Source organism: Polypterus senegalus, chromosome 5, assembly GCF_016835505.1.
Source record: "Polypterus senegalus isolate Bchr_013 chromosome 5, ASM1683550v1, whole genome shotgun sequence".
In the NCBI taxonomy this organism is placed as follows: domain Eukaryota; kingdom Metazoa; phylum Chordata; class Cladistia; order Polypteriformes; family Polypteridae; genus Polypterus; species Polypterus senegalus.
Window position 1 is genome coordinate 197,542,547 of NC_053158.1, and position 26,559 is coordinate 197,569,105.

General features: G+C 40.7%; 1 pseudogene; it reads left to right on the plus strand.

The window, feature by feature from the left end:
- Positions 1-1,254: 1,254 nt before the first annotated feature.
- LOC120529936 lies at positions 1,255-26,559 on the plus strand (annotated as a pseudogene).

The following is a 26,559-nucleotide window of genomic DNA, read 5'->3' on the forward strand; positions in this document are numbered from 1 at the left end:
TGCCTTTCCGCGGCCTTCTGCGGCTCGTCGCTTTCACCTGGTCACTCCCGCTACATGGTCACTCAGCGGGAGCAACATCAACTCAAACACCTGGGTGTCGGCCTAACACCCAGCTTCCACACAGCTGCCCTCGAGCGCTCGATTGCGCACTCACACATGCACGCACGCAGCGTGTCTGTCTCTCTCTCTCCGGCACCGCTTGCTTCCACACTCGCTCCCTATAACCTCCGTCCTTTCCTTTCCTTTCCTTTCCTTTCCTTTCCTTTCCTTTACTTTCCTTTCCTTTCCTTTCCTTTCCTTTACTTTACTTTACTTTACTTTACTTTACTTTACTTTACTTTACTTTACTTTTTATCTCCGATCGTTTCCTTTCCCCACTCCCTCAACTGACTTGCGCTTCTTTTTATAACGTGAGGGGCCATCACAGCTGTAGCATTAGCCACGGGCAATCACGAATGTGGGCAGTTCCTCACCTGTGCACACGGTGAGAAACGCCACATTGACGCCGCGCTCGCTACAACATCGCCCCCTCACGAAGCCGCCGAGAGTGCAGTGATTATTTATTAAAAAAAAATGGCCTTTGCTCAGCTAGCTGTGGACCCATAACACCACAGAGTTTCACAGACATTTGTAACACCACTGTGAGTGTGAGACATGACAGGTTTGCTAATAAATGACAAGACAAAAGGGGAGCACAGTTCAACAAGCATACGACACACAATTGGTAAATTGAATTTTCAACTGGTAAATCATTCAACGATGACCAATTATGACTGCTCATTCCCCTTTTGGCTAACTGGAGTCTGTGTCTGTTTTCTCAGTGTCTGACAAAAGTAAATCACAGCACAGAACGTTTTTCATCTTGAAAGTGCTTTCACTATGGGTTATTCCCCCATTATGTTTGCAGCCTCTGTATGGAGAGGATAAAGAAAATAATTTCAGCCAGAGAACCCAAAGTAGAAATTACTTCCTGAAGGGACTGTGTTGTTTTCACCAACTTAAAGTGTCCCAATTTGGAACAGTCAAATTTCACATGTCACAGTCATAAAAGAATGCAATGCCTAATACAAACTAATACTTCAAGATTTTACAACCAGGAAATAGAGACTGTAAAATGAAAAAAATGTGATATTGCTGAAACATTCTAGCAGTCAAGAATGCAAACTCATTAGTGTAATTTACGTTATAACAAAAGAGGAGGGGAAATGTTACAAAACCTGTGTTGGAAGGTTATAAAACACACTGGAATTCACACAGGAGACTAACTTTCATCTGAGACTTTCCTTCATCAACTGTAGCTGAATCTTCTCCAGGTGCGTACCTGCAGTATTTTGACACGTACTTTATCGTGATTTATCATTCTGCTGTTTAAGAAAGCCACGAAATGAAGTAGTTCAGGAAAAGCCTGATGAATGATTGCTATACTTCTTCTGGTAGTCCTATGTTTAAGTGATTCAAAAATCTGTTTTCTAATGCTTTGAACATTAACATAATCTTATGTTCATCAAGCTATTACCATGTTTATTCTAAATATTGTGATTCAGTTTGACATGGTTATTATGATATACATTGTACAGCTTTCTCACAAAATACGTTAGATTAAATTAGATTAACTTTATTAATTACCATGGAAAATTTAGATGCATACAGCATCAAAAACATAAAAAAAACAAAGACACAGGCTCACAGGACAAATAATACGATCAATCAATAAATTATAAATGTGTGTTGTGTAGAAATTGCAAAAATAACTTAAAGATTATAATCATTTAGTCTGAGATGTCAGGAGAAAGCATCAAATTGCCTGATTGCAGTGGGTTGAATAGACCCCTGGAGGGCTTTTTAGGACACTACGGAGGAATGAGCCTTTGGTTAAAACAACTCCAAGACAGCACCTCCTGCAGGGAGTGGATGGTGATACTACAACAACAACAACATTTATTTCTATAGCACATTTTCATACAAATAATGTAGCTCAAAGTGCTTTACATGATGAAGAAAAGAGAAATAAAAGACAAAGTAAGAATTAGAATAAAATAAAACTCATTAACATAGAATAAAAGTAAGGTCTGATGGCCAGGGAGGACAGAAAAAAAAACTCCAGTCCCCTCTAGGCATCTAGCTAACATGAATGAAACTGTCCACTTTGTATTCAGGGTTCTCATGGAAGGACTTGATGATGATGGTCATGTAGATTTCTGGCTTTTAATCCATCAATGTAGGAACATCACGGTGCTTTGATTAGGTGGTGATGGAGCAGATCACCACCACGGAAAACCGAAATGAAACAGAAGAGAGAGTAGGGGTTAGTAGATTTTAGAACCACCATGAATATTTATGATAATAAATTGCATATACAGAGTATCAGGATTAAATGAAGGTGAAGTTATCAGAAAACCATGTTAAAGTGATGTGTTTTCAGCATTTCTTTAAAGTGCTCCACCGTATCAGCCTGATGAATTCCTATTGGCAGGCTATTCCAGATTTAAGGTGCATAACAGCAGAAGGCAGCCTCACCACTTCTTTTAAGTTTAGCTCTTGAATTCTAAGCAGACACTCATTTGAGGATCTGAGGTTACAATTTGGAATATAAGATGTCAGATATTCTGATATATAAGATGGAGCAGATTATTTAAGGCTTTGTAAACCATAAGCAGCATTTTAAAGTCAATTCTGAATGACACAGGTAACCAGTGTAGTGACATCAAAACTGGAGAAATGTGCCCCGATTTTCTTTTCCTAGTTAGGATTCTAGCAGCTGCATTCAGTACTCGGTGCAAAAGATTTATGTCTATTTTGGAAAGTCCTGAGAGGAGTGCGTTACAGTAATCTAGACGACTGAAAACAAAAGCATCAACTAATTTCTCAGTATATTTCATGATGGTATGACGCCACTGTCGGCCGCCATATTGAACTTTCCAGCGTCACTAATTTTCCAACTTCCGTGTATGTAGAAGGCTGACCCCATCTTCACGAAATTTGGTAGGTGGCTTCCTTGTGTTAACCAAAACCGATGTGCGTACTTATTTCGGTGGTATGACGCCACTGTCGGCCGCCATATTGAATTTTTCCAAACTTCACTAATTCTCCAACTTCCCGTGTAGGTAGAAGGCTGAAATTTGGCAGGCTCATTCCTTACAGATTACTTACAAAAGTTGGGCAGGTTTCATTTCGAAATTCTACGCCTAATGGTCATAACTGGAAGGTATTTTCTCCATTAACTGTAATGGAGTTGAGCTGGAATGACGTGGGGGGGCGGAGTTTCGTGTGACATCATCACGCCTCCCACGTAATCACGTGAACTGACTGTCAACGCAGTGGGTAGAAAACCAGGAAGACCTCCAAAAAGCGCTTAAGAAAACATGCATTTTATAATTGAGAAGGCAGCGAAACAATAAGAAGTGAGCAAGTGACATATACTACCATATTCATGAGTGTTGCCAGCTCGGAAAGAAAGCAAGGTGTAAACCTAAACTTTAAATTAAGTTCATAGACAGGCTACCGCTGGCGTTTCACATGCCCACAGGTAATGCGGGATACAAGTTTAATGAGAGGACGCAGGATATAAACGAGAGTTTTGATCACTTTGTAACTAAGTTAAAATTGTAGGTGAAGGGGTGTGCTTATGCAAATTCCGAGAGACTGTGTTTGTGGGGGATTGACAGTTAAGGCGGGTGGGGGAGTCACGTCATCATCTCCCCTCCCACCTCATTTTGCTCTGAGCTGAGCTCCGCGGCTAACGCTGTCTTCCGAAGCAACTTCGTCAGACTGCCACCAAATACTCTACACACTGAATCCTCCAGGCACTACTTACAAAGGTCACATTGACAATCGTGTTACGTTATTTTTAAAATCTTTCCTTTTCTTAGCACAAGCACAGCTGAGAAGCTTCGATGCATGTGCTCCATAACGCATTAAAAATAATGCATTTAATCACACTTTGCATTACAAGCAAAGGGGAGCTTTTGTCAATGCATGATTTCCTGGTACACCGATTACATTGATCAGCGCATCCGATTCATTTTACCCTCGCACCACCTTAGTTTGAGAAGAAGTATGAAAAAATATGAGGTTAACACAGAAAAACAGATCACCAATTCAAGCTTTATGAATAATCGATTCGCCATCAATAATTGTTTTGGTAAAGCCATCCTCCTTCCATTTTATAATTTTTCCGCCACTAGCCATGATTAAATGAACGGTTAAAAAGTAAGAGCAAAGCGAGGGTGACTTATTTAGGCAGGCATATATATGACAGCAACACTCATGACAATGTCAATCATGTTACGTTATTATTAAAATGTTTCCTTTTCTTTTTCATTACTTCTTTAACACACTACTTCTCCGCTGCGAGGAGTGGGTATTTTGATATATATATATATATACATATATATCATATAATATATGAATGACCTCCAAAGAGCGCTGAGACTTTTGATATCATGAACGTGTCTGCAAACTGGGGTCTCCTGCCCTGCAAAGTTGAGCAGCCAGCGCGAGCATAGCTGTGCCGCCTTTGAGACGCTGACTGCGCTTCTGCCTTAAGTCAAAGTGAGCACTTTTAATTTTTTCATTCTCCCCTGCGCTATAGCCCAGACAAGTGCAAAGACGGGACCCCTTTTCTACACCACGCAAAATAATATTAAGGCGATTCACACTTTCTTTTGCACGTATACGATTATCAGGTCCTCACCTCGAATTATGAAGACACGCACACGAGTGCAGGACTGACAGTGCCATCACAGCTGATTAATGGCGGGACGTCTCACCAGTCTACACAAGACCCACGCGACTGTCCCCAAAAGGCGATCATAACGTCAGCGAACACATCTCTCTATACTATATAAAAGAAAAGGCAACTTTCCTTTCTTTACACCTTTTTCCTTTTATCCCAAACCAAAGCCTTTCTCTCTTAACACTGCAGAGGACACAAAACTAATTTTCTTTAAATGCAGGTAAGGCACATTACCAGAGGCACAAACTTGAACAATCACATAGAAAATGTAATTTCAATGTACCTGTACTTCTTAAAACATTAATGTTTTACTGTTTAATAACTTATAGACTATAATTTATTATTTTTCCCTTGCACTCAGTGACCAAACCTATACACACACATATAGACACATACAAACATATACACAAGTATATGTATGTGTATATATATACACACACACACACACATACATACATACATACACACATATATATAATTTGTGTGTGTGTATGTATGTATGTGTGTGTATATATATGATGTAGATAGGTATGTATATATATATATATATATATATATATATATATATATGTGTGTGTATATGTAGATATGTATATAGATATGTAGATATGAAGATATGTATGTGTATATATGTATATATATATATATATGTATGTATGTATGTATGTACTGTGGACGATTCTTCTTTTATTCATTATTTCCCGGACAGAGTAGGAGTCTCACACCAGATAAAATTAATCAGTAATATACACTTTATTGCACCTAGACTAGAGAAGCCCTCGTACAGGAAATTCTTTGCTCTTTTATAGCTTACAGAGTTGAGCAAAATGACATTATTATACCAAAAATAGAGGCGGCGGTACATATTTCTTACTGCTGACAAAATAAAAAAGAAGAAGTTACCTTATTTGGAGCTTTAAAACAGGAACTATAATAAAAACTGGTTAAAGGGCAGATTCTGAGACAAACAGGAACTATAATAACAGACTTGTGCTGGGCAGATTCCTTTGACCTGCTCACCCAGTACACTCTGTACCTCACACAAGGGTATACATAGAAATGTCACATACACATTTTGTAACTGCTACATGTCACAGGGACAAGCTGTATTTTTCCATTCCACACTCGACCCCTTTGAGCAGAAAAAGGAATCTGGCAGGTCAAACTTCGGAATCACTTTCAGGGCCAGAAGAAAACTTGTTCTTGACGTAGGAGGTAAGCTTTAGATAGAGCAGAACGGAACACACGAGCAATGAGACAGCGGACAAGAGGAAGTAAGCAGCAAGAGGCAAGAAGGAGTAGAACAACTCCAACAGCAAGGGAGACAAAAATAGATCTGAACCATTGCCCCCAGGAGCCGAACATAGAGGTGAACCAAGAATGGAGAAGGAGGGAAAAGACAGAAGAGAGGGGAGCAGGAGGAATTCGAGAAATGGAAGGAGTATTAAAAGGGAAAGTAAGCAAGGAAGAGAGTTGGAGGAGTTATGGGACAAAGGGAAGGGGGTGGTTGCGAGATGGGGACGAGCAGTGGCACACACATAACAGTCGGATTGATTGAGCTGACGAGCTGAATACAGGACCCATTGCAGCCAACGGTTCCGATCACCGTACCCAGTTTCAACCTCGAAGGTGGATTCTATGGAAAGGACGGACAGAGAGGAGAATGGAGAAGTAGTATTGGAAGAAGAAGAAGCGTTAACAGGAGAAGATAAAGAGGAAGAGGTGGGGGAATTGGAGTACACCTCAATCTTGAACTTTCCCAACAGATCTGTACCAGAGACATAGGCACCAAGAATGTAGATGCCAGAATCATGTAAAGAAGCATTCTTAATAGTAACTACTAAAAGATTGCATAAAATAGGATTATTGCCTTTACAGGTTTCAGCATACGGGTGTCCTTTTATAATTGAAAAACGAGTCTTTAGACCATGTTGCGTAGCTTGTCTAGGGTTATACCCCCAGTCCTGGTTTCCGTGTTAGCGAACACATCGCTCCATGAGCTACATTCTGGGACACAAACGTATTTTTGTGAGGAAGTCCAATCACGTGGAGAACCAGTACAGGACGCAACAGAACAAAAGTCCAGGGTAAAAGAATGAGTAGTACCCTGAAGAACGCGGAATCCTTGTGGTTCTCGGTGCGAACAGGGATAGATAGAACAAAACGGAAAAGGATCAAAAGACAGAGGAATGGTGCCATCTTTTACAATGAGATGCGTGGATCCAGGCAGGTAGTCCTTCAACTTTCACAGCGTGAGGGGTTGACAGAAGAACTTGGAACGGTCCTCGCCACCTGGGTTGGTGCCAGTGTTTCCTGCGGGTGTCACGAACCAGGATCCAGGTTCTTAATGGGATAGGCGAATCCTCAGAGGGAGGGGTGGATCTCCAGGCTTGCTTCACTTGTTCATGGACCTCCTTCAGAGAGGCTCGGAGACCTGAAAGACTAGAGAGAAGATCATTGTCCACAGTATGTAGGTTCACATTCCCTATAACCATACCAACTGGCATGGATCTACCGGTAAGAATCTCAAACGGCGATAGCCCCAATTGTCAGTGTGTCGCCCTCGTAGCCCCATCAGGGCCAGTGGAAGGGCATCAGGCCAGGAAAGATTTGTCTGCTCACAAATTTTTGCTAATTTTGACTTCAAAGTGCCATTGCATCTTTCAACTATACCTCCACTCTGTGGGTGATACGTACAGTAGTGGTGTACATTAATTTGGAGCCATGTGGTTAGTTCATTTATGACTGAATTCACAAAATGTGTCCCATTATCAGTCTGCAGTTTCTGAGGTATAATTTCCTTTATTAACGCTTTAGCCACAGTTTTGGCATCATTATGCTTAGAAGGGAATGCTTCTACCCATCGGAGAACACATCGACAATTACTAAACAGTACCGATATCCCTTTGATGGCGTTAATTGATGAAATCCATTTGGAGATGCTCAAATGGTCCCATTGGATTCGGGTAACGGCGGGACTTACCTGCGTGCCTTTTCCCACATTAAACCTTTGGCACAGCGCACATCTCTTACAGAATTGATCTGCATAACTAGAAAACCCTACTGCTTCCCAATGCTTCTCAACATCCTGAATCATAGCATCTCTTCCGCATGGTCCAGTCCGTGGGCTATTTTCGCCATTCCTGGAAAGGAAGCTTTGGAAGAAAAGGCTTATTAGTCTGACGGTGGGTCCAAACACCTTCAATCAAGGAGCCTTCCTTGGACCATTTCTTCTTCTCAAGATCCGTTGCTGAGCTCTGTAAAGAAATCATCTGGTTATCTAGAACCGACTCCGAACTCTGTTGGAAAAGAGAAACTGGAACATTATTATGAGCAGCTCTTTTAGCAAAGTAATCAGCCAATTCATTTCCTTTACTAACAGGATCCTGTTTGCCAGTGTGTGCCTGGCACTTTACAATAGCCAATTTAGATGGTTTAGTTATGGCATCCAACAGAGATTCAATTAACTTCTGATGTTGAATGGGCTTGCCAGTACTGGTCTTAAAACCCCTTAATTTCCATAATGCCCCGTGATCATGGCAGACTCCAAAAGCATAGCGAGAGTCTGTGTAAATAGTTATGTCTTTTCCTTCTGACAGCTGACATGCTCAAGTTAGGGCTATTAGTTCAGCTGCTTGTGCACTGAGGCTAGAGGTAATTCGGTTAGCTTCCAGTAGGTGGTCCCCTTGGACCACAGCATAACTGGTCGACGGAGCTCCATTTTCTAATCTTAACGAACAGTCATCTACAAATATGATTTCACCTGTTTCTAATGGAGTTTCCTGCAAATCAAATCGCGCTTAACTTCTCGAGCAATCACTTCCTGACAATCATGCGGTTCTCCCTCCTCACTAGTCGGGAGTAGAGTAGCGGATTGAGGGTAGAACACCTTTCAATTGTGACATTTGAGAGTGCAAAGAACGTTCTGATAATGGATGGCTCTTGCTGTGGTTAGATGAGAAGTTTTTGCTTGTACTAAAATGGAATGAACTGCATGCGGAACTTTAACTGTCAGTGGACTCATGAGTACTATATCGGTGCTAGCTAAGACTGCTTCTGTGGCAGCAGCAACTGCTCTTAGACAGGGAGAAAGAGCAGCTGCAACTGGGTCTAATTTTTCGAAAAATATGCAACAGGCCTTTGTTTGTCTCCATGTATTTGAGTCAACACGGCATTCATATATCCCCCCTTTTCGTCCACAAACAATGTGAATGGACGAGAATAATCAGGTAAACCGAGGGCGGGGGCAGAAAGGAGGGCAGTCTTTAGGTCAGAAAATGCGGTCTCAGCATCAGGAGTCCAGGAACGTGGCCAGATAAGGGAAGGCCGGGAGTGTTGGCCAGATCTTGCAGTGGCTGAGCACGTGCGAAAAGTTAAGGATCCATTGTCGACAATATCCAAGAATGCCTAGGACAGACATAACCTGTTGTTTAGTGACCGGTCTAGGAAGATTCTGAATGGTTGTAATGCGACTAGTGGAGAGAGCTCTTGTGCCATTAGTAATGTCATGACCTACATATTTAACAGTTGTTTGTACCAATTGTAATTTAGCTTTGGACACTTTATGGCCATTTTCAGCCAAGAAAAGAAGTAATTTCTTTGTGTCCGTTTCACATGATTCCTGCGAATCACTGCAGAGCATGATATCATCAACATATTGAATTAATGTGGAACCACGGTCTGGCCAAAACCCTCAAGATTTTGAGCAAGCGCTTGTCCATACACACAAGGAGACTCAGTGTAGCCCTGAGGCATAACAGTCCAAGTCCAACGGCGGTTTTGAAAAGTAAAAGCACGGAAGGAGGATTTTGGGTAGATCACCAGAGGTTCACAATGGGCTATTCTGCCAAAATCGTTTTTATCCTGAGACCATAGGCAGGATGGGATATCTGCGAGCCAAGGCAATGGAGGAAATGTAACTTGTAAGGGAAAAACAGAACATGACGGGAAGGTGTGCAGAGACTACGATTGACTAAAAATCAGTTTGGAGAACAACCTTTGTAATTAAATGGTCAGAGGTGTCGAAGACACCAGGGCAACATATTGCCAATCTGTCCGGTCAAGACAGTGTTGAACCCAAGGTCCAATTTGCACCCACTGGGTGTCATGCGATTTGGCAAGAGAAATATGAGGGACAGAGTCACCCAAATAGTAAATTTGCTGGGAAGGGGTGAGATGGACAGATGTAGCAGCTTTGGTGGAGGACAGGAATAAACAGGGAACAAGTATAATTTGCGGTGTGGGAGCTGAGGAAAGAAAAGATTCAACCAAGGGGTATCAACTTCAGCAGGGAAGTATTGGGCAGTACAGTGAAGGGTGTCAGGGACCTGGAGATGGGGAAACAAGCAGGAAGGGAATGAACTAAGGGCTTTTAATAAAATGGTGTGTGGGGAAATGGAAAGAGTCCAAGCTGCAAAGGAAGGTGTTGGGTGAGAGGATTGAAAAAGAATCATAGGGGTGGAACAGTTAAAGCCTTTGGGGGTCATAGTAATCGATAGGGAAAGTTTAGTCATGAGGTCACGTCCCAAGAGGTTAACAGGGCAAAGTGAATTAAGGAGGAAACGGTGTAGTATGGATGGACCAGAAGGAGAATTTTGGACAGGGAGTGGGAGTGAAACTTTAAGGCAATGTGGTTGTCCAGAGGCTGTCAGAACAGTAATTGTGTCATCCGAGGCAGGGACCTTAGCCAGAGAAAGAGTAGCGTGTAGCGCCAGTGTCAACTAGAAAAATAGTCTTTGTCCATTAACATGCAGAGATAAAAGAGGATCATCCTCAGGATCCACAGTCAAGAAGGGAAACATGGAGTGGCTAGAGGTCCCTGAAAATTCCTAGGGCCAGCCTTGGTTTTCGGGAAACCGGTGTAAATTCATCTCCGGGGGTAGTCAAAAGAGGCTTAATCTGACGATTTGGACAGTCTCTTTTATAATGGCCTGGCTGACCACAATTATAGCAATAGTAAGGAGTGGGGAGCTGTTGTTGTTGAGAAGGGTCTTGCAAAGAGGTAAAACCACCTCGACCCGGCGCGTCCTCTTCCTCGGGAGCCTCCCGGGCACGCGTGGACCGGTGAAGCCTCCTCGTCCACCAGTGTAGTAATTTAGTTGCGCAGCCACCAACTTAGCTTGGGTCTGTTCTTGCTTGTGCAATGTCTGCCTTTCAGCATGTTCAGCATGTCGCTTAACCTCTTCAAAGGCAGCCGATTCCCAGCCAATGCATGAGATACGGACTTTAGATTGATGTCTGAACGGAGACCGGAGACAAAAGGAGGCACGGCTGCACGACGTTGGTCCTCAGCCCGCTCTATGCCCGAATAGGTAGCCATCAAATCTTGAATTCTAAGCCCCCATTCCTCCACAGTCTCATCTTTTTTCTGTTTTGCAGCAGAAATCAAAGCCCAGTCAGTGCCCTTTTATACTTGTCATCTAAATTCGCTTTCAGTAGACGCCACTGAGTTTGAAAATCTGCATCTCCATTCTGACCATCTCCTCGATGGAAGGTCTCACGCCAAGTCCACGGTTGTCCATTATTATCAGTGCCATGATTAACAGAAGCCCAAGTTGGACCCAATTTACGACGAAGGACCTGTGTCCATTCAGCAGCGTTTGGTTTATACATGCTGTCCAACTGTTCTAATTGTTCAATAAATTTCAGTCCCCCCTCCTTTTTAGGGTCAACTAAGGAGCTGACCACCTCTTTTAGCTCACTTAAGTCCCAAATATGGGAAATGGAAATTGTCAAGGGATTCTGGTCACCAGTAGGTTGATTGGGATTATGCCGGGATTAGGGATCTGCATTAATGGGAAAGAAGTAGATGGAGGGAACTCGGGGTCAGGGGCAGTGGGGGAAAGTGGAACAGAGGATTTAAACACATGGGGTCGGTCATCGTGTAAGGGATTGAAAGGTGCCTGTGTCTTAGCCTGTCTTCGGGTGGTAACTCCCTTGTGTCCGATAAGGGGCTCGGGTTTTATTTCTAGTGGTTCTCCCTCTACCTCCTCTTCCCCTTCTGAACCTCCTGGAGAATCATAGGGTGGAGGTTCGGGAGCCTGAGTCCCAGAACCATAGAATATAGGGTATAGATGTTTCTTTTCTTTTTAGAATGGGTGTCAGGTGGTTGGGCTGTTTGTAAAACTAAAAGCAATTCATCTTTTTCTTTTCTGGCCTTAACTTCATTGGCTCTCAGAACCTCATTCTGTCTAGTGATCGCCTCTAAATTTCGATCTTTTATAACCAATTCCCATCTATCAAACATATCCATGCGATACGGACCTCCCTTGCAACAACCAATATTTTCCTTATTTCCTGAATCTCACTCGTATCACGGTGCCTTCTAATGGCCAACGCCCACCGCTCTGTTTATTCCACTTCTTACATGCCTTTTAAAATCTAAGCCTGTCTTTTTCTCAATTAGTTTCCTTGGTGACCCATTTTTCCGACGTCTGTTGATCCTCCGAAAACAGTCCTTCCAGTATAAACTTAGACCCATCAGACCCCTGCTTAACTTTTTTACTACTAGCGGAACCCATTTTCTTTTATTGTCCTAGTTTCTTCCCCTGAAACTATATCTTTTATTTTCTAGTTTCTTTTCCTGAAACTATATTCAGTGTACACTGTTCTTTTCCTACTCGATTTCCTTTTCTCTTAAATTACCTAACTGTTAACCGTCTTTGTCCGTGACTGACCTTTGACGGGCAATGGGCTCTTTTCCTTAGGTGTGCCACGCACCTTGTAACCGTCCCAATGCCTATCCCACTAATATCCCAGTTCGGACTCCTACATCCTTTCCCAACAGTTAATTAAAAAACCTCGAGTAGATAATTAATATCCTGGGCCGCTAGTGTCAGTTTAAAAAACTGTCAGTTACTTATCACTCTTATCATACCCACCACCAAGGAAACCCCCGACGGTACTTACCCTAGTCTAGGCATTTAGTCTGGTGCAATGCAGAGTACTCCACTCGAGTCAGGAGGAGACCGGGACTTCTCACTCAGAAGCCGTCCTAGGACAGGACAGTCCTAACTTTTATCGGAGCTGTTTACTCTGCTGCCGGTGCACACAGTAGCGGCAGTCTGCTTCAAAGAAGACAGATCCATAAGGCGGGTACCGATCAAGGAGTCAGCCGATCGTCTCCTGCCCCACGTTCGGGCGCCAAAAAACTGTGGACGATTCTTCTTTTATTCATTATTTCCCGGACAGAGTAGGAGTCTCACACCAGATAAAATTAATCAGTAATATACACTTTATTGCACCTAGACTAGAGAAGCCCTCGTACAGGAAATTCTTTGCTCTTTTATAGCTTACAGAGTTGAGCAAAATGACATTATTATACCAAAAATAGAGGCGGTACATATTTCTTACTGCTGACAAAATAAAAAGAAGAAGTTACCTTATTTGGAGCTTTAAAACAGGAACTATAATAAAAACTGGTTAAAGGGCAGATTCTGAGACAAACAGGAACTATAATAACAGACTTGTGCTGGGCAGATTCCTTTGACCTGCTCACCCAGTACACTCTGTACCTCACACAAGGGTATACATAGAAATGTCACATACACATTTTGTAACTGCTACATGTCACAGGGACAAGCTGTATTTTTCCATTCCACAGTACGTATGTGTGTGTGTATATATATGACAGCAGCAATCCAAGCTGTGAGAAAACAGTAAAAAGGAGGCGTGTCAGACGTCGTGGTACATTTTCTGATGCAGCTGCCGAAAACAACTTCATGACGCTGCCGCCAAATACACAAAACAATTACTTTGACAATCATGTTACATTATTTTTAAAATGTTTCCTTTTCTTTTTCATAACTTCTTTAACACATGACATCGCTGTGAAGCGCGGGTATTTTGCTATATATATATATATCACAGTGACACTCATAACAGTGACAAAACAATTACATTGACAATCATGTTACGTTATTTTCAAAATGTTTCCTTTTCTTTCTCTTTTCTTCTTTAACACACTACTTCTCCGCTGCCAAGCACGGGTATATATATATATATATATAGATAGATAGAGATATATATATATAGATAGATATGAGAACAACATATATATATATATAGATACATATATATATATATATATATTGTCACACACGCGCATGGGAGGCAGCTAAAGGGCTTGAGTGAAGGCAGTTCGGAGGCATGCCGGGTGTGGCAGAGTGCACTGACTCTTTTCTCCCTTGCCTGTAGACCATCCCGGGATTTCACCTGGATCTCCTGACATCACTTCGGGACTGAGCCAATGGAAGTCGGCCACACCAGCTCCAGTCCCTCTGATGTCACCTCCGCTCTGAGCCAATGGTGGAAGACCACGTGCCAGATCCATACGACCTCACTTCCTGTCTCCCCTTTAAAACCTGCCCCTTTTCCTTTGTTTCTTTAGTCTTGTTTTGGACTCGGTTGTGTGCACTTCAGTGCTCTGTATTTTGTTAAGAAAAACGACTTTTGCAGCCAGGATACCACAATATACGGGTGGCTGCCCCAACTCTTTATCTGTCAATGTCTCGTTCTTGTGACAATATATATAAAAACAAAACACAACAACACTCATATCAATGACAAAACAATTACATTAACAACCATGTTACGTTATTTTTAAAATTTTTCCTTTTCTTTTTCGTACCTTCTTTAACACACTACTTCTCTGCTGCGAAGCGCGGGTATTCTGCTAGTCTATACTAATAAAAGGCAAAGCCCTCACTGACTGACTGACTCACTCACTCACTCACTGACTCATCACTAATTATCCAACTTCCCGTGTAGGTAGAAGGTTGAAATTTGGCAGGCTTATTTCTTACAGCTTACTTACAAAAGTTAAGCAGGTTTCATTTGAAATTCTACGTAATGGTCATAACGGTCGATAACGATCGACAACGTCCATATGTTGAACTTTCTTATTTATGGCCCCATCTTCACGAAATTTGGTAGGCGGCTTCCCTGTGCTAACCAAAACCGATGTACGTACTTATTTCGATGGTATGGCGCCACTGTGGCGCCGTATTGAACTTTCCAGCGTCACTAATTTTCCAACTTCCGTGTATGTAGAAGGCTGACCCCATCTTCACGAAATTTGGTAGGTGGCTTCCTTGTGTTAACCAAAACCGATGTGCGTACTTATTTGGTGGTATGACGCCACTGTCGGCCGCCATATTGAATTTTCAAACTTCACTAATTCTCCAACTTCCTGTGTAGGTAGAAGGCTGAAATTTGGCAGGCTCATTCCTTACATCTTACTTTCAAAAGTTAAGCAGGTTTCATTTGAAATCCTATGCGTAACGGTCATAACGGTCAACAACGTCCACCATGTTGAACTTTCTTATTCATGGCCCCATCTTCACGAAATTTGGTAGGCGGCTTCCTGCACCAACCAGAATCGATATCGTACTTATTTGGTGGTATGGCGCCACTGTCGGCCGCCATATTGAATTTTCCAAACATCACTAATTCTCCAACTTCCGTGTAGGTAGAAGGCTGAAATTTGGCAGGCTCATTCCTTACAGCTTACTTACAAAAGTTAAGCAGGTTTCATTTCAAAATTCTACGCGTAATGGTCATAATGGTCAACAACGTCCGCCATGTTGAACTTTCTTATTCATGGCCCCATCTTCGCGAAATTTGGTAGGCGGCTTCCCTGCGCTAACCAAAACCGATGTACGTGCTTATTTGGTGGTATGGCGCCACTGTCGGCCGCCATATTGAATTTTCCAAGCGTCACTAATTCTCCAACTTCCCGTGTAGGTAGAAGGCTGAAATTTGGCAGGTTCATTCCTTACAGCTTACTTACAAAAGTTAAGCAGGTTTCATTTCAAAATTCTATGCGTAACGGTCATAACGGTCAACAACATCCGCCATGTTGAACTTTCTTATTCATGGCCCCATCTTCACGAAATTTGGTAGGCGGCTTCACTGCGCTAACCAAAACCGATGTACATACTTATTTCAGTGGTATGATGCCACTGTTAGCCACCATATTGAACTTTCCAACATCACTAATTTTCCAACTTTCCGTGTAGGTAGAAGGCTGAAATTTGGTACTTATTTCGGTGGTATGATGCCACTTTCGGCCACCATATTGAACTTTTCAACAGTCTTTGTTACTTATGGGCCCATCTTCAAGAAATTTGATCGCGGGTTCCCAACGCTAACTGAATCCTACTTACGTACATATATCGTCCATAGCCTGCAGCTTCGGTCACCGTGTGAGGCAGCGTTGGGTCCCCATCCAAAGCGCCTCCACGTTGTTGGCTGCCTGCCTATATAAGGCCGTCCGTCGCTCCAGTCTCTACATTCCCTTCCTTGCTTGCCACGGATTCACGTCTCCCTGCTGATAACTACAGCCTTTTTATTTAATCCACGGCTTCTCCTCTGTTTTATTGTTCATTTATTACGATTATAGTTATTGTGTAGGTATTTTAGACTTACTTTACATTGTTCAGGTACCCATTTCCTTTATCATTCCAACTGTACCCGCATTAACATGTCTATCGAGGTAATCACCATCGATCAAAGAACTGTCACTTACCGAATGGTTTCCATGCCCGGAGATGGCACCTGCCTTTTCCATTCTCTTTGTTACATATTGCACGGCCTTATCAGGTTCACTCTTGATATCCGGAGGAACTTTGTGTCTTATGTATTGAATGACTGGGACAGGTTCAAGGTGTGGACTGATGACAGTACAGGAGATAATTATTCTACACAGGAGCACTATAAGAATGAAATGCTTAAGCCCTTCACCTATGGTTCTGCATGTGAGTTGATGGCTGCCACTGAATTGTTCAGTTGTCGCTTTCAAGTGTATCGAAATGGCCAAATATTTTACACCTTTGGACAACCGCCAATGCCTCTTCAACATCTTAGATTCACAGGTGACAATTTCAGTAGTGGACACTTTGATGTTTATGAATGTTTAAACTCTCAAAAGCTGGATGTGAAGTTATCGATGAAACTGGTTGTATACTTACAGCTTGACAGATGCCGAATGTCTCTTCAACACAAGTCCTACAAATATTGTCGTAATTGAAACAAACCATGAAATTCAAACCGATTATGACAGCAGATTTGAGATTTGAAACAAGATTACTGTTCACATGGCCAACTGTACGTTGCATGCTCAAGAGTAAGCTCAGCGCACAGCTTGGTCATATTACAACCGGAGGGCGAACTCACAATGTGGTATACAAAGAGATCCTTAACAAATAATTATTGGTATATTTTCCCTCAGTTTAAAAAGATTTAAATTTCTTCTTAATAAAACTTTTAAGGCAGTACTTTGCGCATGAAGCTGGGTATTTTGCTAGTTTCTAATAATCTCATTGTCTCCATTATTGCCAATCTCTAAAATTTCTGTTTTCTCTTTATTTATTTTAAGAAAATTACTATTCATCGAATTAGAAACACAAGTAAGACATTGTGTTAGTGAATCAACAGAGTCGGGGTCATCAGGTGCTATTGATAAATACAGCTGCGTGTCATCAGCATAGCTGTGGTAGCTCACATTGTGCACTGAGATAATCTGACCTAACGGAAGCATGTAGATCGAAAAGAGCAGCGGACCCAGGATAGAGCATTGTGGAACACCATATCGGATATCATGTGTCTTTGAGATGTGATTACCACAACTAACAAAGAACATAATTCAATATATGTGAGAAGCAGAATACCTTCTAAAGACAAATTACAATAATGTTCATAAAAAATATCAAATACTCGTCAATCTATCCACCCATTTCACCTTCTTTTATTAAGTGTGGTGTCTAAAACAGACAATGAACCATAGGTTGCAAAGTGGAAATGCTGCTTAACAAGCACATAAATAATAATTAGCTACGACATATATGCATGACAGTATTTTTTACAGACTAATATAAAATCTGGTTATTCTGTAATACCAAACATGCTGTTTAAAAAGAAACTGGATTTCCTTCATTTATGCTTGGTTAACACCACTTAATTGTATAAACGTCATTACAGTACAATAAAAATATGTCAAATCAAGACCTACATTCTAAAATGAGTGGATATGAATTGCACTATAATAGAAAGATTAATTTCTTAACACTTACTTTTTCTTTTTCTTTTTTCCTTTTCTGCCAACTGCGATAAGGCAATTCAATGCATCCTCCTGATGTACTTCTTAAGTTAATTTTGAAATTTCTGCACAATAAATACATATTTATTTATTTGTCTATTTATTTATTTATTTTATCTTATCTTATCGATTGACTGGCTATCGCAGTGTTTCTCAACCTTTAAGTATTTGCGACCCGAGTTTTCATAACAGTTTTACTTGAGCCCCCCTAACATTTTTTTGAAAGGAGCCCACTCATACCCGTTTCTTCTTTTTTAATTAATGATATATCATAGATGCATATTTTATTATACCTACTTAACTTTTATAGACATTTATCTAACTCTATATTTATTTTTCTAATATCAGAATGTAGTTTAAGTTCATTTGTGCTGGTTTCAATAGATGTATTTTTCATATTTTCGATTCTTGTTTTCTTTTTTTCACATCTTCACGCCCCCCTTTTTGTTACTTTGTGCCCCCCTAGGGTGACCCACCCCACAGATTGAGAACCACTGGGCTATAGTATTTGTGCTGTCAGTCTGTATTCTTGTTTTTATGTTTCTGCTGCTGTACACATCTGAATCTCACCATGGAATTAGTAAAGTTTATATAATCTCATCTAATTTAGCTATATATTGGAAACTTTAGTTAAAGGTGCCTGGGAGAAGGGTATATTTTTATATATACTGATGGGGAAATAAAGGTATGAAACATTTTCTGAAATGTGAAAACCTTTGTACCTGCTTGTGTGCATTCAGAAGAAGGTTGTCAATGCATGTAAGTATTTCTGACTACCAATACAGGACTGGAAATAAAATTCAGACCAGGAAACTTAGGACCCACCGAGATCTCACTATAGATGTACCAAAAAATAAAAAAGCCATGCCATATAAACGATGGCTTTGTCCTAGTCTAGAAAGTTGACAAGTGGCGCAAGGATTCGCTGTTCTCAGCAACCTTGTCCATTATGCCTTGCCTTCAGTTCAGTTCTGGGTATATAATTATATAAATAACTGTTGCAGCACTACTCCAATTAACACTCTTTACTTTAAACTTTCTTTATAACTATATTGACGCATGTTTAGCTGACTTTAACAAATCCTCAGATACCTCAAGCAGATCAGTATGTGTCAATGAATTTGTTAATCTTGTTAGACAGCAAATGTACAAGTGTTGCATGTGTAAGCCGTCCCCTGAACTGTATTTATCTGAAAGGACAGGTTGGAGCGGTTGCGGTGCCGCTAAAAGTCACACCATTGTTGGGATGGTGATTTGTTTTTTTGCCCAGAGGGGACTGGGCGGTCTCTTGGTCTGGAATCCTACAGATTTTTTTTTCTCCAGCCTCTGGAGTTTTTTTGTTTTTCTGTCCACCCTGGCCATCGGACCTTACTTATTCTATGTTAATTAATGTTGACTTATGTTTATTTTTATTGTGTCTTCTATTTTTCTGTTCTTCATTTTGTAAAGCACTTTGAGCAACATTGTTTGTATGAAAATGTGCTATATAAATAAATGTTGTTGTTGTTGTTTATTTTTTCGATGGGGACCCCAAGAAAGCACCCAGCCTTGGCCCAACTCACACTCACTCACTCACAGAATCACAGTTACACAGCAGATTGAACAAGTAAAAAAATGGTATATTAAATGAAATAGTAATATAAACTACAATTAAACAGTTAACCCTCCACACTTCCAAGCAGTGGTAACAAATAATAACACGTTCAATAAACACCTAACAACAAACACTCACGGCAATGTCCATATCACAGTCCAAAATGAGGCTGAAGTTGGCTATTTATTCACTGCTCTTTATTCAGTTCCACCCATCTAATTCTGCCACTTTTGTGCAAACTTTCTCAAGCTGCAGTTGAGCTTTTCTTGGTCCAACGCGGATACCTGGGTCAAAATGACTGGCAAACTTGGCACACTTCTACATCTAATGAATGGGATACACTGTAATTTGTAAAGGGCACATAAATGGTTACAAATCATTGGGCCACCCCAAGTGTAACACTTTTGTAAAGTGTAGTAGTCACTTGGAGTGTCTTGGATTAAAATGTTGAACCTTCAGCAGTAGATATTTGCATGAGTCAATAAATATTTTAAGCACTCAAGTTTTGTTCAATGTGAAGTGGTAAACGTATTAAACTGTAAAGGAATATAATGCTGTGGTTTGTGTACATAAGAATTTACACAGTAAAACTGTTAATTAAATGAAAGTCATAACAAAACATATCTGTAAATGTATACATATCTACATAGGCCAGAATATTATTAATCAAAATCTAAATGGCATATCTGACAAAAATCTAAAGTCTTTACAATACTTGTTACCCAGCCCAGTTACTTAGTGCTTCCTATAACCTAAATATACTGTTTTAAGTGATAGAGGAGGAAGTTACAGGGGAATACTTACACCATCTGCACACCAGTCTGAACACGGTCTGCCTTGTATGTTGTTCATTACACTTGTGTGAGCTTAGAAGAGACAACACACCTGTTGGCAGCTCCTCAAGCCCAATATCATTACCACCTTTGGTTGTTATTCTTGAGGGAAGGCACACTTTTTCCTCTAATAAAATATGTGAATTTTGTATTATTTCTTGGCGGAATAATTGAACTCAGTGCCCTTCAGTGACTGTGAGGAATGGGCACACCACTTTTCAGAGAGTTTCTAAGCTTGAATAAAATGTTACCTTTATATGCCAAATAAGATACAACTTTCAGGACTTTCACCCTTACCTTGCACAGATATTACTTGTGTGTTAAGAGTACTTTGCAGTGCAGCATGGCATTCAGTTGATGTTATCAACCGAGCCAACGTTAAACACATGCATTTACTGTAGTTTTAATGAAGTTATTAGTGGTGATGTTTTAATGTGGACAGTGTGGTATCACAGAGTGTGTCCCTGTGACACTGACATGATGAATTTCTTGAACTTTTAAATGTTAAATATTTCATTGATAGCAAATGGATGGACAGCAATATCTTAATATATTTAGAAGGCTGCAGTTTTCCAAAGCTTTTAAAGGGGACCGTTACATGTTGTGCTTGGGAGCTCATCAACACTGTTAATGCTGAACTACGCCATCCCACTCAGGGTTAATTTTAACAAGAATGAAACACCAAATCTGCTCTATATTGAAATAAACTCTAACAACGGATTTGTGTGCAGCAAACTGTTTTATCTAACATTGCCGTGCTTAACATGCAGCTCATCACAGTCTCGATTCACTGGACTATTTAGCTTCACAACCGTGAACACAACAATCTTGTCTCCTCTTAATTTCCTTTTGCCTAAACTAAAAGGCTCAGCTCTTTTAATCTTTCCTCATAATTCATCTCCTGCTGTCATGGAATCAGCCTAGTCGCTCTTCTCTTGTCTTTTTCCAGTGCTGCTATGTCTTTTTGTAGTCTGGAGACCAAAACTGCACACAGGACTCCAGATGAGGCCTCACCAGTGTCTTATAAATACTTCAGCAGAACCTCCTGTGACTTGTACTCCACACATCAAGGGCTATATAACCTGACATTCTTAATGGCCTCTGAACACTGTCTAGCACTTAATGGTGTCAAGTCCACTCTGACTCCTAACTCCTTCTCATAAAGTGTACTTTTGATTTTCAGACATCCCATTGTGTATTCAAACCTTACATTTTGTTTCCTGTGTGTAATATTTTACAATTATTTACATTAAATTTCATCTTGCACAACTCTGACCAAGCCTGTCTGCTGTTCAAATCCCTCTGTTATGACTCGACAGATTCTCATATTTTGTGCCAGTCCACCTAGCTTGGTATCACCTTCAAACTTAACCAGCTTGTTATTTATATTCCTATCCAAATCATTTATATATATATATACTAGCAAAATACCCGTGCTTCATGGAGAAGTAGTGTGTTAAAGAAGTTATGAAAAGAAAAGGAAACATTTTAAAAATAACGTAACATGATTGTCAATGTAATTGTTTTGTGACAGTTATGAGTGTTGCTGTCATCAAGGATTTGATTATCATTATTTCTTTCAATCAGGTTCGTATTTGGAGGACGTGTTGTGTTCAAGTTACATTCTGTGTTTGTCAACCGTTGTAAAGATAACAGGTTTCATTCATCGAAGTGTTTACTACCCAAATCGGTACTTTCGTTAATCTAAGATGTTCAACAGGCGTTCCGGTATTAAGTTGTGGATTTGCTTGCGAATATTTAGCGCAGCGTGTCTATGAACTTAATTTAAACTTAAGCTTTACACCTTGCTTTCCTATTGATATGTCTACAAAGGCTTGTTCAGATTCAGAGGGTTGTTCCTCTCTTACTGCATCAATAAACAGCTCGTCTTCCTCTTTATATGAGACATCACACACTGCATGCATGGGTTTACCTTTCCCAGTCCTGCAAACTTTTGCGAAGTGGTTCAATTTACCACATTTTTACACTGTCTTCCTTTAGCGGGACATTGACCTTTTCCACCGTGTGCTTTGTTCCCGCAGTAGCTGCACTTATGAATATGCTTGTATGCCTCACACGCTTCATATTCTTTTGCTGTCTTCTCAATTGTGTAAGGCGTTTTTTGCTCAGCACTCTTTGGAGCTCTTGCTTTTTGTGTGCGTACTGCGTTCACAGTCAGTTCATGTGAGCGCTCAGAGTACATGAATTGAAGGTTCTCAGCTGTACTTGTGCTATCTCGTGCAATCTTGCGATGTCCACGTCTTTATTTAATGTTAGCTCAGACCCGGCACTTAAAAGTTTATCTCGCACTTTCGCTGAGTTTGTGCCAAACACTATTCTATCCCTGACCATCTCATCTTCGTTTGCATAATCACAGTCCTTCACCAGCAATTTTAACTCCGTTACAAAGTGATCTAAAGTCTCGTTTATACCCGTGTCTTCTCATTAAACTTGTATCTCATGAATATCATATTCGTCGTAGACATGACAAACGCCAGTGGCAGCCTGTCTATGAACTTAATTTAAACTTAAGGTTTACACCGTGCTTTGTTTCGCAGTGGCTGCACTTATGAATATGCTTGTATGCATCACTCACTTTATATTCTTTTGCTGCCTTCTCAATTGTGTAATGTGTTTTTTGTTCAGCGCTCTTTGGAGCTCTTGCTTGTTCTCTGCGTACTGCGTTCACAGTCAGTTCACATGAGCCGCTCGGTACATGCATCAAAGGTTCTCAGCTGTGCTTGTGCTATCTCGTGCGATCTTGTGATGTCCACAGCTTTATTTAATGTTAGCTCAGACCCGGCACTTAAAAGTTTCTCTTGCACTTTCGCTGAGTTTGTGCCAAACACTAGTCTATCCCTGACCATCTCATCTTCGTTTGCATAAGCACAGTTCTTCACCCACGAATATTTCACGGCAGCGTGCTATTGGATTGCTGCTGATGGACAGCCTTATATGGGCAGGCACTCAATTACATGGGAGGCGTGGCGATGAGGGACGCAACTCTGCCTCACACGGCGACGAGCTGCAGGCTATGGCGTATATATGTACGTAAGTAGGATTCAGTTATGACCGTTCGTGTAGAATTTCGAAATGAAACCTACCTAACTTTTGTAAGTAAGCTGTAAGGAATGAGCCTGCCAAATTTCAGCCTTCTACCTACACGGGAAGTTGGAGAATTTGTGATCAGTCAGTCAGTCAGTCAGTCAGTCAGTAAGTGAGGGCTTTGCCTTTTATTAGTAAAGATTAAAAATAGCAGTGGACCTAATACTGATCCCCCCTGTTGTACAGCACTCTTAGCATCAGCCAATTCTGGTAAGGTTCATCACACCATAAACCTCTTCTTCCATAGTCTGAGACAATTTTGCACCCATCTACACACAACACCCTGAAATCCCATTTATTTTAGTTTGATTCTCAACCTCTCATGTGGCGCCTTATCAAAAAGTCCAGATAAATAATATTGTGTGCTCCACTTTGATTGTATCCTTGTGTTGCTTCCTCATTGGATTCTAAAATGTTGGTAAAACACGACCTCCCTCTTCTTAACCCATGCTGACTGCTCTGTAAAACTCCTATTGTTGCTCAGTCATCTTGAATATCCTTTTGTTGATAGCTATTAGTTTTAACAAAAGTGTTTTTCAGCAAAAACTTTATAGACAAACATTTGTCAGGGAGTATGTGACCTCTGTAGAAAACAATGTTATTGAAGCAGTAACTTCATGTCAATGATTCAGCTCATCTTAAGTGTGTGGTCACATGTACAGATTACAATTACATTTTTACTTGCATGTCTCATGAACATGTAAGATGTCACAAACCTCTGCCACCATGATCAATGAGTGAAAGCAAGAGACACAGTTTCCTTGGTTGCACATGTATTGTAATACCTAATTTTGTTTTCTTTTAATAATGAATAGAAATAACTTGTTTTTAACAGAAAACCTGAACAATGTCTTCACAAGATGTCCAAAAGGCTGTCCGGAGCGTCTCCAAAGCAGAAGATGTTAGACAAATGAATGCTCTTCTGATGAGACCCTATGCTAACTGGGAAGAGTTCCTGATGCCAGGTCCACTCTCTATTGCCATTCTAGGGGAGTTGGTGTTCATTTCATCAAAAGATGACTTCTCCATTGACAAGAATCCACCCAAAGATGGGTTCAAATATATCCGCTATCAGATTCCTTCCGAGCTTGTCTTATGCAGGTGTCAAATAACGGATGGCAGGCCTTTAATGAAGCTCACAAGAACATGGACCAAATCCGACTTCACTCCGGCAATGTACCAAATTACATGAAAATGGCTGTGAAGACCCTCATGCAAGGTAATCAAAACATAGTGAAAGCACTTCTACCTGGTCAATTGCAAAACATAGACAACATCGCCACTGAGTGCACTAAATTGGCAGAGAAAACAGAAAATAAATTCATGGATGCCATTAACCTAATTGAGGAGATGTTAGAAGCCTGTATGAACGCAAAGAGTTTTATGAAGAAGATTTGAAAAATATCAAAATGAAGTTAGAAGAAGCTAAAATAAAGGAAGAGTCTGCAAAATTAGCTAAAGATCTGTCAGAAAAGAACCTAGGCCGACTGTCCAAACAACTTGATGAGGCTCAAGACCAGTTTAAGAAATCCATGGATTCAATGCCTTCAGGCTGGGATATCCTCGGCATGAATTTTGTGGAAGGCTTAACAGAGTCAGTGAGTAATCTTGTTTCTGGAATGGTTTCAGTTGTCACTGCATCACATTCAGAAGCCGAGGGTGTCAAACTTTCCCGTGACAAAGACCCTTAAATCCCTTGATTGCTAATGATATTTATGCCAAATCAGGACAACTACTTAAATGGGCACAGCAAATTCATGCTTTTGTAGAAAATGATCAAATTAAATGGAAGGACATATATGATGAGAAAAATGAATCTCTAAGATCCAATTGGATTAAAACACAATTTGAAGAAATAGAAAAAATAATAAAAGGCAAAGAGAAATGTAAACCCCAAAAGAAAGCAATTAAGATATGTCAAGATGGCATCTCTATTTGCCAAAATGGCCCAGTACAAACCCCCAAAAGGCTTTACTGATAAAGAGACTAGTGAAATAATTAAGAAGATTAGAAATCTAAAGGACCAAGCTGAAAGGTTTGACTCTGAGAGCAAGTCTTTCACTTCTTCTTCTTCCTTTTCTGTAACCCCTCCAAATATTGCTCAGCAAACTACTGGACAAAGAAAGTGCATCTCAAACTGCTTCTGACAATGCTCGATTCAAAATTGAGCAAAACCAAGCCCAACTTAAGCAAGTGCAGGACACGTATGAGAAGAATATGGAGAACCTAAAGAAGAACAACCAGGAGCTAGCAGACATTCTTGTCACCATGCAACTGTCAAGTAAAGGAGATTGATTTTAATACCACAGTGAAGATGCTGGTCAAGGGTCTTGATGCCATGGGGCGAGTGAAGGAGCAGTGGCAGAAAATGGTTCAGTTCTTCCAGATGATCTCCAACTTGATCAAAGTTTCCCTGAATAATTCTTTGAAGCAGTTTGTTGGTACAGCTGATAATGTCTCAAAATCGAAGGCTATTCCTCGAACTCTTTCATTACAGATATGATCTACACCTGTGCTTTCCAGTCATCCAACATTGCCAATCTGGTCCATATGATTGCTGAAACTTATACCGAAGTTTCCCGTCTTTACCTTATGGACCGTGTCAGCAGTCTTTGAAAGCTCATGGCACTGGATCACAAAAACCCTCAGTTTGAATGTGAACGTGCAAAACTGGCAAGTGACTGCGAGTCTGCACAGGAGGGATACTAAATCTTGTGCTGAAGAATAAAAATGATTTTGATTGCCTTTTAAATGCACGAGTCGAGAAAATTGAAAATGGGCTGCAGTCAGTGCTGCCACCAATTTCAGATATGGAGCGCAAGAGGATTGAGAGCAATGTGCAGGCTGGGCTAAAGGAGCTCACCGAGGAGGAAGAGGATCAGTTCGCCTAGAGAAGACCACAGAAAGTCATGGATTACATTCTGCTTTGCTTCTGCTAAATATAAAAAAAGAACTCCTTAGAATGCTCACTTTAAAAATAAATATGCTTCTTCAGGGTTAATCATGATAACCCTTAACAGGATTGTGAAAGTTAATCTGTATTGAAAAGTTTTAAAGAAATGATGAAATATATCAGTATATGCTAAGTAACTCCTAAAGAAATGAAACCAGATTATATGCTAAAAGATGGATTTCCTTCTCTTTACTGTTTTCTTGTCCACTTTCTATGTAGTAGATTTTCTGCAAAAGAGTGTAA